The 13,301-nt window shown below is 38.7% G+C and overlaps 1 protein-coding gene across 7 annotated transcripts in view; it reads right to left on the bottom strand.

Moving 5' to 3' along the window:
* DLG2 (discs large MAGUK scaffold protein 2) overlaps positions 1-13,301 on the bottom strand; it is a 2,065,329-nt gene that overhangs the window by 799,149 nt on the left and 1,252,879 nt on the right. The window lies entirely within an intron of this gene.

The following is a 13,301-nucleotide window of genomic DNA, read 5'->3' as shown; positions in this document are numbered from 1 at the left end:
ACTACTATTATCATAACTATCACATTCACTGTGGAAATATAGAAAATTCAAATGGGTAAAGAGAAGAGTTACTCACAATCCCTTTCTTAGAGACAATAATTTTTAATATTTTGGTACTGTCCCCTCAGACTTTTTTCTATATAATTTTTTCTCCAAAAATAGAATCATACTATGCTTACTGTTTTTAATCTTTTTTTAAAATATTTTATTTATTTATTTGACAGAGAGAGACACAGCGAGAGAGGGAACACAAGCAGAGAGAGTGAGGGAGGGAGAAGCAGGCTTCCTGCCAAGCAGAGAGCCCAATGCAGGGCTCAATCCCAGGACCCTGGGATCATGCCTGAGCTGAAGGCAGACACTTAATGACTGAGCCACCCAGGCACCCCTAATCTTATTTTTATTTGTTTATGTATTTATTTATTTGTGAGAGAGAGCACACCCCTGCACATAAGCATGCGCAAGTAAGGGGAGGGAGAGAATCCCCAAGCACAACCCCCCTCTCTTGCTAAACATGGAAGCCAACACATGACTTGAGCAAAAACCAAGAGCTGGACATTCAACTGACTGAGCCACCCAGGCACCCTGAATCTGTTTTTTATGTTTAACATATTGTTGATACTTTTTTCATATCAATAAATATCCTTAGATTTTATAAACTAAGAGAAAAAAGTTGTATAAGTGATTGGACATTGTAATACCTCTGACCAGGTATTTTTGATAATTATCTTAAAAATCCATATTCCTTGTATGTTATTAGCCTTGCTAATAGCCTCTGAGGCTTACAGGGAAGTTCCCCAGTTTACTGATTCACAGAAGGATTTACTTGACAGAAGCCACAGCAGACATAAAGCCTCAGAAATAGAAGACACTGTCTCTCCATCACACGCACATGAAGGAAGAAATAGCACTTCATAAGAGATCATTCCAGCCAGTGATCGTGGGTTTCACTACGAGCTGGCAACTTAGCCCTCATCTGGCATAAAACCCATATGGGAGTTCCCTATGGGTGGAAGAGAAGTAGTTCAAGCGAGAAGCGAAAGAAACTCTATCAGGACACTTGGAAACACAAAAATATGAAGGCAAAAGGGCAACTCATTGGATGCTTAGATCTACTGAAATACCACAACACCATCCGGCATCTTGGGACCACAGTGTAAATAAGAGTGTGCTTATTCATTTATTCACCCATGAGTCATTTTTTTTTTTTAAAACACAGTTTGAGCCAGATATCATCAGATTTGTACATGTCAAAGCCCCCCACCCACATGAATCTTTACCATCAGCTAAGGGCAACTGTCCTTGGTGTATGCATGCATGCATGCACACGAACTCGCACGCGTGCGTGTGTGTGTTTGTGTGTGAGAGAGAGAGAAAGAGAGAGAGAAGAAGCTATCACAGTTCATATAATAGTAGTAATCATTTTATTAGTTATCAATGTGGCTTGGCTACCCAGGATCATTCGTTATAGACATGTGCTATCGTAATGGATTACATTACAGTGTTGTCTAGACAGGCTCTAGTGCTTATTTCCCTTTATATTACCCAAAAGTTGCTGTGACATCTTGAGCACCGGGGCCCACATATTACGGAGGGTTGTAGCATTTCTTTTCCCCTCTTTATCATAGCACTGTTTCAGTTGCCACTTACTTTCCCAGCTTTCTTTCTCTACTTCAGTCAATCTGAGGGGAGGGAGGGCTACAAGCTGATCAACTATATGACAAAACTTGTTGCAACTGTGTTAACATCAGGGGTAATAGCATGCGAGAAACCGACGTTTATGGAGCATTAAGGTGCCAGCCACTATAAGATCATTATTTCATTAAATCCTCAGCAAACTTTTTGAAGGGACCTTGTCCATTGTTTCCATGTTACAATCCGAGCTGAGACCTAGAAAAGCCAATTACTTGCCATTTTTTATCCTCTATTGTGCACACAGTGGACATCCAATAAATGTATGCTGATATCTTTCCCTCTATTTGCCTTTTTTATTTTTAAGGAAATTTGGGGGTAAAGAATTTAAAAAAAAAAAAAAAGATCTCCTTTCAGCTGGCTTCACATGTTTTATACCACCATCTCTCCCACCCCCATATGATGCAATGATATAAAACTTTTCCAATTTAAGGATGAGCCTGGACTCCAGTTACTTGCTCAGTCTGTCCATTAAGATCACCCCTTAGGAAGCAGAGCAGAACACTGGACCCTGGAATTCCAGCATCTCCCCAAGGAAGAAGCCCTCATTAAAACAATCTCCTATAGAGAAGAATCTTATTTTTATGCATTTGGCATTGTTGGTATTGGTACATGTGCTTCCTAGAGCTGAAGATGACAAGTTAAATTTGACCAACACGTGAGGAGTTTGCTTTTGCTCTCCAGAGAATGAAGTATAGAAAAATAATCCTGGGGAATTTAATTTCTTCAGTATCAGTAAATCTCCTGACCATACAGTCATCTATAAACCATACCGGTTACTTAGAGATTAGGTTTGTGTGTGCATGGGGACGAGTATGTTTACTGAGCTGCTTGACCCCAATTATAGAAAGCCTCCCAGTAAGCACAGCCAGAAACATGGTCACATGGAAAAGGAAAGAAAATAATGAGGTATCTGCCTTAAGAGAATCTGGTTTATTTGCTGATTGGTAGTTAGAAAGAAGAACAAGAAGAAGAATAGGAAGGAGGAGGAAGAGGAGGAGAAGGCAGCGGCAGCATATTGAAGAATACAGGCACACGAGCAGCATTTCTCAACCAACAATCCAAATTTTTTAAAAAGATTTTATTTAATTAGAGAGAGAGAGAGAGAACATGAGCTGGAGGGGAGGAGGACAGAGGGAGACAGAGAAGCAGACTCCCTGATGAGTAGGGAGCCTGATGAAGGGCTCCATCCCAGGATCCTGGGATCATGACCTGAGCCAAAGGCAGATGCTTAACTGACTGAGCTTCCCAGGTGCCCTCCAAAATTGTTTTTAACACAAAATCTCACCAGTTGCCTTAATCTCTCATAATTCCACAATTCTATCCACACTACCTCAGGACAGAAACAGGCATCTACTGGACAGACACATAAAGCCTAGGTCTTCATGCCTGTATGTTTATACTAAATACAATGATCCTCTAAGAAAACAAGTGAACTAGACATCTTTGATAATTATTTTAAATAATAAACTAGACAAATATTAGTGGCTGCACAACACTTCAGTAACATTTGTTGTAGTTGTTAATTGTGACTACTCAGACAGGAATGTGAAACGCAGGAAGGAGAGAATTAAGTAAAGAAACACTATGTAGAGAGTACTATAAATCAGATCATGTACTAGAAAACATAGAGTGCATCTCCGGAAATGCAGACCGTATGGTCCATTTTACCAACAAGGATACCAGCTCAGAGAAATTAAATAATATCACAAGGACACTCAGCTAGCAAATAGAACAGGGACTTGAATAGCACTTCCTGACTCTGATATCAGTTACACTTCCTGACTTCTCCAAGAAAACAAAATCATCTATGCCTGCTCATGGACAAAACTTCTGGCATGTATATAAGGTAGGTACAAACCAAAAGATCCAAAAGAAAAAGGTGTAGGGCTGGTAACAAAGGGATGGCTCTTGGAATAAGGGGGAGAGCATCGTGGCTGATTGAGGGAGATGGGAGACAGGGGATGGTTCAGAATGGGAAAAGGGAGCAGAAGATCTGTAGGACTAAAGCAAAGCTGGCTAGAGGGACAGAGCATCTGCCCAGATGAATGGATAAGAGAAGATCACCATCAATTAGCAAACATTTTCACCAGGCTAGGAAGACTAAGGGAAATGCCACAACTGCTTAGCCAGGTCTCCCACTTTAAGGAGCATACAGTTGGTAAGGAAGGTGCCTAGTGGGGCTTAAGCTTTGAGGTCCCCACTCTCTTGCACATTAGCTGTGAGATTATTTTCTAACTTCCGAGAATTTAAATATTCTCAGTATAAAGTAGATATCATAATACCATTCTTGAAGGGTTGTTAGCTCTTGAGATATATATAAAACCTGGGTTGCAACTCAGGTGCCTAATATATGATGTGATGGTGCTGGTGATGGTTGTGGTTTTTTGGAAGACAAATGGTTATTACCCAAATAAAAGAGAAAAATGGTGAGAGAAAAGAGGTAATAAACTGAAATAAATAAGCATGTCTCTTTTTGTTGTCATTCAGTTCCTGCAAGCCAACTAAGTCTCAGCCTCGGCCGCACAACGGAATCAGTTAAAAAATACTATTTATACTTACTTCTGTAGTATTCATACTAATCTCTGTATTATTATTCAATATGCAAGAAAAAGATTGAGACTCACTGCTTAATGGGACAACTCTGTGCAACGGTGAATCTACCTCAAGGCTTCTCAGACTTGGGTGAACCCATCTGCTAGAGATAAAGGATGAAACAAAAAACCATTTCCATATGGTCATATGTTTTGACTTTGGGCAGTGGTAGTGGGGTATCAGTCAAAAGTTGCAGAATCTCTGTGCCCCTTTTTAATAATGGCTAGTGACTGCCTCATTAACCCATGTCCATATCCACTACAGTAAAGCTCCATAAAAGCAATTTTTTTTGTAAGTAACATTCCATGATTCTGCAGAAAGAAACATTAATGACAATGTGGTATCTGGATTCACGTTCATTCATTGAGTTGTTTAGTTCACTTCCACTCTACTAAATTCTAACACAGATGCTCCAGCCTGAACGTCAGCAGGTGCATCCCTGGGCTGGAGGTCTGGTGCCACCATTATGGGCTGATTGGCTGTTCTGTTTTTTTGGGAACAACTGAGCAGACGGTTAATGCTGGAGGCAGTGTCTTGGGAGCTCCGAGCGTGGCAGTTGATCAGGCCCCAGACCCCAATTAAGAAGGAATGTGGATTCTACCTACTTGCTTTTTCAATTTTATCACAGCCAGAATGGGTTATCCACTTTTAAATTAAACAATAATATAGCAGAAATGTGATCTAGGGTCCCTGTTGGTAGGACAGATGGTTTGAAGCTGGGCTTATATTTTTTAACTACTCTTATTTTCACTTCTGTAAAGATATTAGGTTTTTAAGGATGTTAGGTTTTTAAGAATTTGTGAACCAGAGGCAGGGTGGGGGGCAGAGGAAATACCAAAAGGACTGTTTTTTAAATACCTGTTAGTTGAAATAGTCAGTGGGATATTAATCATTTAGTTCAAAGTGAAGACTTCCATATCTTGGGGTAAATAATATCCACTTTTTAAGTTTATTATGAAGACTATGAAAATATAAATAAATCACTTAGCACAATACGTGACCCAAAACCATAACTATAAGCTTATAATAGTTTTTAAAGCAAATAGTAAAAATCTTACTTTTGAAACTTAATTTACATACAGGCAACAGCATCAAGGGAAAGAAGGAATTTGACAGGCATGAACACTAAACATATCCACTTGGTATAAAATAATGAAATATGACTTGGCCCCATGACCGATAATGCCACATGTTAAGAACAAAACCATGCAAGCTTAACCTGGGCCCATCCTGTGAATTGGAATTTATGCCCATTCAGTTAGACTTTGATGCTTCAAATCCCTTGGTGCTAAAACATACAGTATGCTATGCACCAGATGCAATGCTCTGTTCTGCAGCATCTTTTAATCTGGTGGGAAAAACTGATTTACCAAGAAATAACAATAATATGGTGCCACAAAGCAAGAGAAGGCTGAGTGGAAAGTAATGTGGGTATGCACACAGAGAGGAACAAACTATTGGAAGAGAGAAAGCCTTGTAGAGATGGCAACCCAGCTGGGGATTTGAGGGATGAATAGGAGTTTGCCAGGAAGAGAAAAAAGGACTGAGGCAAAATATTTTATTTCATTAAAAAAAAAAAATATATATATATATATATAGAAGGTTTCAAGTGTATTTGTATTTACTATTAATGTTTTTTAATAGTCCCAGCCTGAGGAAAAGCTCTGGATTATGCTTTGTGAACTGTTTTCATCAAAATCATGTAAGTGGTCTCACCTGCTATTTAGTGTTTAAATATCTAGTTGTTAAATATCTAATATATGTCAGACACTATGCAGGAAACTGGGAATGCAGTCAAAGAAAAGAGAAGCACACCCTGTCTTTCTGGAGCTTGAAATCCAATGGAAATATCACATATTTAAAGAGCACTGTGGTGGCACCGGGGTGGTTCAGTCAGTTAAGCGACTATCTTCAGCTCAGGTCATGATCCCAGGGTCCTGGGATCGAGTCCTGCATTGGGCTCCCTGCTCAGCAGAGAGCCTGCCTCTCCCTCTCTCTCTGCCTGCCACTCGCCCTGCTTGTGCTTTCTCTCTCCCTCTTTCTCTCTGTCAAATAAAGAAATAAAATCTTTTAAAATAAATAAATAAAGAGCACTTGGTGTTTGGGGGAGCAGTGCAGGCTATGGACAGTATTCAGTAGGTGAAGGGCGGTGGGTTCTTTTATATCTAACTTCTTGGGAATGGGAATCATTTTACCTAATTCCTAGGGTGATCTGTTTAAGTTACAACACTGTGGAGAATATAACGTGTCAAAATGTAAGGCAGGAGTACTAGTGTCCCTCACCTTATTGACCTAATTTATTTAAAAGAGTCAACAATTTACATTTTTTCCTTAAATACAGACAGACATTTCTCAATATAAACTTATTTCTTGAAATACCACCCCATCCACAAGAAGTGGTTAGCACCAACTGTTTACATCGTTCCTGAGACATCAGTATGATGATTATGCTCAGTTATCCCTTTTTAGAGAAAAATAAATACGTGCCACCTGCTATGCAACGTGCCCACACTCATGGAGAACGAGGATAGGACTCAAAGAGCTCTATGTTTTGAAGACTGCACACCACCTATAAGGTTTCTCCATTAAGGCCAGGGAAGGATGAGGAAATAAAGAACAATGGCCATCCCAGTGGAAGCAACAAACACTGACAGTCTAGTTTGAAGGACCTCCGAAAAGGGATGCAGTAGACGAGAGAGGCAGAGTCAACGGATTCTGAAGCAAGACTGCTTCCTCAGCTTGCCTCCTCTGCTTATTCGTTATTTGACGCTAGGTTCCTACTTAGACTATCTGTACTCATCTTTGCCGGTCTCTAAAGTTGGAATGATCGTAGTACCTACTTTGAGCACTTTTGGAAAGAAAGATTCCATAAGTTCATATAGGCAAAGTTTTTAGTCAGTGCCTGGTATACACTAAGTGGTTATGACGTGTTATCTATCATTATCACTCTTAACTATCAAGATTGCTCTTTTTAAACCTACACCTCTCCTAATGGGAAGAAACTAAAGGAAAGGCAACTGGCTCAGAGCTCTAGTGTCTTGTTGGAGATGGCAGAATGGGAAGTGAAGTGTATTAGCTGCTGACAAAGTTTTTCTACTTATTAAAGGAATCACTTCATCAATTGCAAACTCTGCTCTACCTGAAAAAAAGATCTCTTTTCAAAATTTAATCACAATAACTTACTTTCCAAAGTCCTCGCCAGCCAGCCCCAATGACCCCTTTCCACCTGTGGTTGTCTGAAGAATGGTAAGTACTCAGGTTAGGAAAATTCCAGAGCTAAAAATGACTTGGCTGAAAGACAGTGTCCCATGTTGCTGTATTTTTCATTCCCATTCATTATTTCCTCTACTTCCTGGAAGGTAACGATAGGGATGTTGCTTTTTATGTGGATTGCAGAATATAGATATAGATAGATACAGAGATATATACAGATTTTGTATATTTGCAAATACATAAAATTCCAGTCTTATAAATCTAATAAAAGTCAAAATGGGGGGGGGGGGAGACTCAGGCCTCATCATATTACTTTTGGATCCTTTGCAAAGCAATCCTAATGTTACATATACATCTGAGATTCCCTAGCCAGAACTCACTTTGGCCGAAGTGTCCAACTGCATTAGAAAGTGGCTTGAAAGAGGTACTACAAATGCAACCTCATGCAATTAAGGGAAAGGGAAGTACCAGAAATGTCTGCCAGATCATTTGTTTTCCCATAGATTATCTTTCCAAATGTGCACCAGCACATTTATGCTGACCTTGCAAAATTACTGTAGCAAATCGTGTGTGAAACACAAATTTGGAAATTTTAAAACCAGTGTACTTGGAGAACACAAAGGTAACATTTTGGAACAAAGGCATAGTTCTATACACCGGTGACTTACTAAGTCTCAACAAAGCACATTCTAGACTGGTTGCTATAAGAGTTGTGAAGCTTAGGCTTTGCAGGCCATTCACCCTATTTCTAAGCTCCTAAACTATTATTAATCATTTTCTATTCTCTTAAATTTTGGAAGAGAAGTTATTCTGGCCACAAAATTGTAATAAAAACCTTCTTTCTTCAAGAAAATGAATGGGCTAGTCATAATTATATAATGCCCCAAGAGACAGAATCATCTCCTAGAGTGAGAATCACATGTTGAAAGTGGAGATGGTGTCACCATCTGCATTTCTGTTAGCGTTTGTTTGTTTGTTTGTTTGTTTGTTTGTTTGTTTTTGGCCAGTAGGTTTCCTAGTCCTTCTCTGGTACTTTGTGACAAGAAACTCACCCACAGAGCTGGCAGAGCCAGATTACCTGTGAGTCTTCATGGTATAGACCAAGTGTTTGCAAACCGCAACATGTGGGCCAGAGACAGCTCAACCTCCCATTCTTATAAGTAAAAATTTATTGAAACTTAGTTGTGCTATTTGTATTGCCAGTGACTGCTCTCGTACGACAACAGCTGAGCTGAGTAGTTCCAGCAGAGACATTCTAGCCTCCAAAGGCACAAATATTTAATATCCGAAGTCTGTTAACCTTTGGTAATAGAGGAAAAGGCAGTGTGTTAAGAAGTCAGTAAGAAAACAGTATTTCTGAACCTAGCTCATCTATTTCTCATGATCATTAGAAACCTACAGTGTTCTATTTTTATACATAAAAATGTATATGTTTTTATATATTACTTCTCAGCTTGGGCTATTGTTTCTGAAAATAATCACCAAGGTGAGTGGTACTTCCTTCTTCAAGGTTCTCAGCTCAGTCCTAGCCTTCTTATAAAGCCTTCTTTAATACTCACAAATGGATCTTCCATTTCTTTTTGCGTCTCACTCAAATTTATTTCCGTATTAGAGAGTATATTTCACTGATTTATTTGCATGTCTGTCCTTCCCCCTAACCTGTAAGTTCCTCTAAATTGAGCACAGTGTCCTAACCATCTTTGTATCTCCCCTCTTCAGTACTGCCTAATGTTGTAGGCTGCTCAGTGAATGTTTGTTGAAGTTAGCTGAAAAAGTGGTGGGCGGAAGCCTTAAGAAATTAACTTACCTAAGGTTGCACAGCCAGCATATGATGAAGCTGGCATTTGAACCCAGATCTGAAAACAAGTCAAGTATTCTATCCATTTAATTTATTGCATCTAGTTAGGAAAGTGGAGTTTTCATTTTGGTTCTGCTATTGTGTAAAATATAGATGTTGTGCTACAAGATATCTTTTAAGACCACTTCTATGATATTCCATGTGTTCTAGGAGAATCATTTCACTAAATCATCATAGACACTACTAAAATGAAACAATAATAGTAAATGGCTATTCTGTGGTTCACATTAGGGCTGAAAAGGCCACTTAAGATCATCTCATAAAGGGGCGCCTGGGTGGCTCAGTGGGTTAAAGCCTCTGCCTTTGGCTCAGGTCATGATCCCAGGGTCCTGGGATTGAGCCCCACATTGGGTTCTCTGCTCAGCAGGGAGCCTGCTTCCTTCTCTCTTTCTCTCTGCCTGCCTTTCTGCCTACTTATGATCTCTATCTGTCAAATGAATAAATAAAATCTTTAAAAAAAGATCATCTCATAAAAACATTTTTTTTCAAAAAGGGACCAATCACCCCACCCTACCCCTCATACATGGCTGTCAATGAGTTTCAAATGATCTGAGGTCCTACATAGCTATACAGAGGCAGAGGCAGGGTAGTCAGTGGGAAGTGTGCTGCTGAAGAAATATATTCATTGGGGTGGTAGAAGAGGAAGGTAGATTGGATGACCTCTTAGATGTGTCCCAGCCTTCAGAATATTATGATGTGTAACTCACTCTTTATTGATAACCCTATCACTTCTACAAAGCAAGCCATGTATTTGGAACTGTCAAGTGGGCATGCCTTTGTTGAGTAGTTCTACTTATAATTTATGTTAAGTCAGTAGCCCCCTCCCAGTTACTTCTGTCCATTGCTGTTTAGTTTACCCTCTAGAACAAGAAAGCAGTCCAATCAATGAGAAGCAGTATGTGGAAGGTATTTTAGACGAGCAAAGCCAACATCCATTCTCTACCTTCTCCCTTGACTACATCCACTATAGATTCTGAAAAAGCTAAATAGTTGTATTTCTAGACTTTCTTTCTGGAATGAGTGGCCATATATTAAATCCTGGCCTATGAGCTGAGAGCAGAGATCTGTGGATGAGGTGAAAGGGAAATCTGCAAAAGCTTCTGTGGTCATGACAAACTGGGTAGACATTATTGGCATCTTCATGTCCTCTTCCCCCCTGTCCTGTACAGAAATACTACATGATGCCCAGATATGTAGAGGCCATCTTACAATAATGAGAGAAATGAGACTCTGCAAAGTTTGCGGAGTCAGCCCTGAGAGCATAGAAGCTAACCCCCTGAAAGCCTTGATATGTGAGAAAAATAATTTATTTTTGTCACTATTAGGTACATTGCTGCTTGTAGCCTAGATTATTATCATCTGATACAGATTGTAAAGGGTTTTAAGACTTTGGAGCCAGAAACACCTGGATTTGAATCCCCATTCTGACACTATATGGCCTTGAGTAAGTAACCATCTCTATCTAAAATGTAATATCTTCATTTAAAAGACAGAAAGAACAAAGACACTCAAAGTCTTTTTATAAGCATCAAAAACAGATAACACAGGTTAGAGGATTTGGAAAGTATGTGGCACACAGTAAATGTTCAACAAATATCATATGTTGTTGTCACTGCTGTTATTAGTTGTTATATTTTCCCCATGTACCAAATATTATACATAATGAGGTAAATAGTTGATCCAATGTTTGTTTTCTTTTTTAGAATTCCTAAAATATACTTATCAAGTAGGAATAACTACATCCATTTGATGGATGAGAAGACTGAAACCAAAAGAGGTTAAGTACTTTGTCAAAGATCAGATAGCTAGGAAATGACAGAATTGGAATTTTATCCTATATGTCACTCTAAATCCTATACTACCTATTCCATGTCTATGCTTTTCTTTCACCTAAATATTTTCTTCTGTAGGATGTTCATAGGTATGCTGGAGTGGGTGAGATTTAGAGAACTCTAGGATGAACAAAGTTAATTCAGATTTGTTTAACACAGAGTTTCTCAGAACCCTTAATATGCTAATACGTGTAGAGAATGACCAAGAGAGGATCCTTATAATAAATGTTTCCCATTTTTACTGTTCATGTAGCATTGTGAGTTGAATATATTCCCCAGAAGATACACTGAGGTCTTAACCCCCAGTACTTTGGAATGTGAACTTATTTGGAAATAGTGGTTTTGTAAAAGTAGTCATGCTATGATGAGGTCATCAGAGTGGGCTCTAATCTAATACGACTGTTATTGCTAAAAAAGGGGGAGATTTGGGCACACTGGGAGATTTGATAGCATTACCTCTCGGTTTTCTTCTCCAGGTTGATCAACCCAAGTTCCTCATGTAGTATGAACCAAATGTATGAGCTCACTATAAACCTTATATTATTAAGGTTTATTAACAAAGCCAGAATCAGGATATGAGAGACAGAGTATTGATGGTTCAAGAAATCATTTCCAAGGGGGATGGTGTATAAAGTCAGATATATTATGGGTCCTCTTCTTTTTGACTCAAACTTTAGTGACCAGATAAAGTCTTGGCTATATAAGGTCCAGGGGTTTTACTTCCTACAAAGTGCTTTATTATGCAGTTTGAAAAAAGTTATTCTTTCTTTTATATTTTATTTCCATCCCTTGGAAAATACTCTTAATACTCAGATTTTATTAGAAAAAAGAAACTTCACTGGCCAAAGTGGACATAAATATAGATATAGATGATATATCTAGATAAGAAATATTTTTAAGAAACCATGATTCTACATTGTGAGGGATGCTCCCTTTAGCTCTTGAGTTCTTGTTCAGTGTTCAACCTGCACAATCATGCATGGCAGCTCTAACATGGCCCATAGTAGGGTCATCTGATTTTATCTTCATGAATTCTGGCAGCCTTATGTAACAAAAGGCACTACTGCCTAAATGACACAGAAGGAGGGATTCATACTGACAAACATATGCCACTATAGCCACCTTTAGTGGAGATCCTCCTATATTAAATTGATTGAGAGCCAATTAAAAATTATATTCAATGTTTTCTTTTCACTTATTTTATCAGGTATGATTATCTCCTACAGTTTTTCTCAATGGGTATACACATTTTTTAAAGTAACCTTAAATTCCATGGATATTAAAAAAAAAAAAAAATAAGGCCAAGATAGATCTTTGATTATTCAGGCTTTGAAAAAAATTGCAAACTGAAATTACCAAGGCCATGCTCTTCAACAGTTTTTTAACCTGGAGAGGTATGTTCCAGGGGGCTTTATGACCTTTTGAAATTACATGTAAAAGGTTTGCATGGATTTTTACAGGGATGGCCTCTATAGCCTCCATCGGATAGGCAAAGGGTAACAAAATGAGTTTAAACCCACTGTTCCTTAGTATAGAACCTTGAGGTCTTACTCACCAATATCTAAATGGGAGAGTGTACTCAGATCTCTTGAGAACTTGTTCCTGACAACAGACGCTGTTTTGGCCAACCTCCATGCAGAGATGGAGTGGTCATCCATTCAGGTCTTTGTCAATACCAGATTCCTAAACCCTCCAAACAGACTGGAGAGGACTGAACAGGATGATGTATGTAGAACACTGAACACAGAGTAATCATTCAACAAATGTTCCCTAGGTTGGCTAATTCTTTGTTCGACTAATTCCTAATGAATGTGGTTCTGCTTTTATCTAACTATGTAAAATACTCATTCTGTAGGTACAATCTTTCATTCAGTTCCACTTTGTACTTATCAAAATTTGATTACACACAATAGTATTTATGGAATATTTGTGGAATAATTTCCTCCACATTTGGTCTTCTAAATAGTCTAAAATCTAACTGCGAAATAATGTAGCCACTAGGGAGCAATATCTCTAGACCAAACCAATGTTTTCCCATTTCTATCCCACTACCTTTAAAATACAAGAAATTGTTTTTAGAGTCATCCTTTTGTATCAGCCCATCTACATCTATT

This window comes from Lutra lutra, chromosome 10, assembly GCF_902655055.1.
Source record: "Lutra lutra chromosome 10, mLutLut1.2, whole genome shotgun sequence".
Classification (NCBI taxonomy): Eukaryota; Metazoa; Chordata; class Mammalia; order Carnivora; family Mustelidae; genus Lutra; species Lutra lutra.
The sequence above is the reverse complement of the archived record's forward strand: the minus strand, read 5'-3'. Positions and strand labels throughout refer to the sequence as shown.